A 3,423-nucleotide genomic window follows, 5' to 3' on the forward strand; every position below is an offset into this window, starting at 1 on the left:
AATAAAGAATGAAATCCTAATTGAGGCACACAACTCACCCTTCTCGATACATCCAGGTGGAATAAAGATGTATCAAGACTTGAAACAACACTCCTGGTGGCGAAGTATGAAAAATGATATCGAGGAGTACGTGAGTAAGTGTCTGGTGTGCCAACAAGTAAAAGCCCCTAGGCAGAAAACCGTCGGGTTACTACAACCTCTAAGCATACAAATGGGAAAACATTGCTATGGATTTCATAGTAGGCCCACCCAAAACACCAAAGAGCTACACGGTAATTTGGGTGGTTGTCGATCGTCTGACAAAGTCGGCTCATTTCCTGCCAGGTAAGGCAACATATACACTAGACAACTGGGCTTAATTGTATGTAAAAGAAATTGTGAGGATGCATGGAGTTTCGGTGTCTATTGTGTCGGATCGGGACCCGCGTTTCACGTCGGCCTTTTGGCGTGGACTCCAAAAAGCGTTGGGTACCCGCCTCGACTTTAGCACCGCCTTTCACCCACAAACTTGTAATACCCGAAGAAAGAGAAATAGAAATAGAAAAAGAAAAAAAATATAGGAAAAGTCGAGAGAGGGGCAAATAGGTAAGTTGCCCCTCCAAAAACCACTTGAGGGATCTAAATGAAACCCTTTCAACCTGCAAAAGAAAAATAGTGAGAGAAAAAGGTTAGAGAGAACCTAGAGAGAGGAGGAAGAATGAACGGCCGGAAGACTCACCGAAAACTACCGTCGGAGTCTACTCCGGTCAAGATCATGATGCAAGGAGCCTTTCTAGGAAGGGAAAAGAGAATGTGGGTGGCCGGAGTCCCATTTTTCATCAAGAAATCAGAAAAACCTTCGAGGTAAGATCTTGAACGTTTTCTCAGATCTACGGTTTTCCTTTGTGAATCAAGATCTGAAATCTTGATACATTCATTTAGGAACAACTCTCTACAGGATCTTTGAAGAAGTTTGGCCGAGAACTCAACCCGAAGGCGGAGATCCGAGATTCGTGCGAGAACGGTGAGCAAACTTCTGACGTTCTTAACTCGTCCGGTAGTCAAGCAAAAATTACAAAAAAATACTAGGACGTAGCCCGTAACACGGTCTAGAACTTTGCCAAAGGAATCATATTGATCCGATCTACTGATCGAAAGATATGAAAATCAGAAAAGGGGAATGTGTTTTAGTTTTCAGAGGACAGAGAAGAAAGAAGAAAGAAAAAAAAAAAGGGCGGCTGGCGAGCGGCGGAGGGCGGTGACAGGCGCCGGACACGCGTCGACCATCGACTGGAGCAACGCAGCTCCAGCGAGGCATCGACACGTGTCGCCTGCAAGCTGGGCCAAACCGAAAACGCGAGCCGAGCCGACCAGACCGGCCGACCCGCGACTATCCGGAAGTGGGCGCGCGTGTAGCCTGCGACTGGCGCCTTCCCGCGTGCGTTGAACGGCCAATTTGGCCCGGTTGCTTTCTGTTTGCCCGATTTTTGTCCCGGTTCCAGTTCGAATACTATTTTTACGTGAATAGGGACCTAATTTAAAGAAATCAGTATTTTTGGACACCTCACGGACAAAGAAACGCTTGCAAAAAGGGCACGCGTCAACCAGATAAGTCACCACCCGGTATTTAGGAAGAAATACTTGTAGGATTCGCTTGGATTGCATGCATGCTAGTAATTTTGCTTCAGATTAGCTCTCATTGTAAAATATTAGCCTGATTTATTGCTATGAGTGTATTGGGTGTATTATCTGAGTGTTGCTTGTATGCTTTTAAGTTCCCACTATATGTATGCATGCATTTAATTTATGTTGGAATTGTGTATTCCGTGTTCCGGGTGCTTGATGGACGAATTCGCCCCATTGAGCGCGAACTTCGTGTTCTGGGTGTTTGATGGAGGTCATTGCCCCGTTGAGCTGGTATGCCTAGTTTGCATGAATTATATAGTATGATGTTAGAAGACAGTTGCATGCACACTTTGTTAATTGCTAGGGCCTATTTTTATGATAAGCTTAAGGAATTATTGTTAGGAGTGATATGTCGCTCCAGCCAGATTTAATTTTCCCGTAGGAACTTAGCGGTTTACCACGGCAAGAAGGTACCTCGGAGTGTTCATAGATTGCTAGCGTGAGAACGGTATCTATAGCTTCGTGGGAGGACTTAGGGTCACTGATCAGTCCTTACTGCTCTTAGCCATTTTGCATGGGAAATGTGTCCCCACGTCGTACAGCCCATTAGCTGCATGGGAACGGGTTGGGTCGCGCCCCCCATAGGGGGACTATATGGGCGTAGGGGTATTCAGCACACCCCTAGGCTAGGTACCATGTAGTCCCAGATTGCCATGTAGAGGTAGCACCTCATAGAGAGATACAGACCCTATTAGCTTGGCGTAAGGAACCTCTAGGCGATTAATGGAAGGATGATGAACCGGTGAAACCCAAGGGGCAAGCTTCAAGGGGCTAAGATTAGAACTAGGTGTCCTAGAAACGAATTAGGAAACCGTGGGAACCTGTTAAATTCGGATGCGAAGAGAGCCTACAAGTAGGTGACTTACTGAGTATAATTTTTATACTCATTCCTTTCTACCTTCCTTTTTGTCAGGTGTTGGTCGAGGTGGAGGAGCGTTGGAGAGCTGTGCGGTCACAAAGGGGGTCGTTCCGGAGTGTCAGTCCCTTTTCGGTCTTTTGGAGTCTTTTGCAAATTCCTTTTATATTTGTATTTTATTTCCTTTTTGTAAACTTAAATCCTCTTTTGAAATATTTTAATTTTATTTGATTTTCATCTTTTTATTTCACTCTTCTTTTTATTTTATTTTTTTTTTTGTTTGTTTTCGATTTCATCTTTTTACTCACGATTCGGTTTTACGAACCCTCGAAAATCGGGTGGTGACAGATTGGTATTAGAGCAGCCAGGTTTTAGATTTTGTAGACTTTTTCTAGGATAGATAGTGGTACACCTCTGTGACTCAGCTTAACGACACGCCTCGTCGCGACCAAGTATGCATTTTAACCCTGTTTAATAGATATGAGTGGTTGCAAGGCTGTAAAAAAAAAAAAAAAAAAATTGATGTTTGTCTTGGAAAAGTGGTAACTATGATTACACCTTAGAGTGTTTAATAGTGAGTGTTCACTCTATTACTTTTGATGCTAGATTTGAGTTATTGTGAGGAGGTCGAGAGGGTTTACGTTATAACTTACTGGCCTTAGGAAGATAAATGGGTGACTCCGCGAAGTACGTGACGTCCAACCCATAGAGATGTATATCAGACCTTTAAGGTCTAGTATGAGATGGTATACCTATGGCTCAGCCTAACAATATAGAACATGCCTCTTTTGTGACCACGTTGTAGGCCTAAACAATATAGAACATGCCTTAGGGCAAACCACATGGTAGACCGAGACAAAGTTTTTACAGACAAGGGCGACCACTATAGGAGTTATGCACCC

General features: G+C 44.0%; 1 long non-coding RNA gene across 1 annotated transcript; it reads left to right on the plus strand.

The window, feature by feature from the left end:
* Positions 1-643: 643 nt before the first annotated feature.
* LOC147791890 (uncharacterized) lies at positions 644-2,705 on the plus strand. Its single transcript, XR_015421577.1, has 3 exons — positions 644-843; positions 922-1,003; positions 2,579-2,705. It is a non-coding gene; the product is annotated as an uncharacterized LOC147791890 (long non-coding RNA).
* The last annotated feature ends 718 nt before the right edge of the window (positions 2,706-3,423 follow it).

The sequence above is a fragment of the Cucurbita pepo genome, chromosome 7 (assembly GCF_057944985.1).
Source record: "Cucurbita pepo subsp. pepo isolate OVF chromosome 7, ASM5794498v1, whole genome shotgun sequence".
NCBI lineage: Eukaryota > Viridiplantae > Streptophyta > Magnoliopsida > Cucurbitales > Cucurbitaceae > Cucurbita > Cucurbita pepo.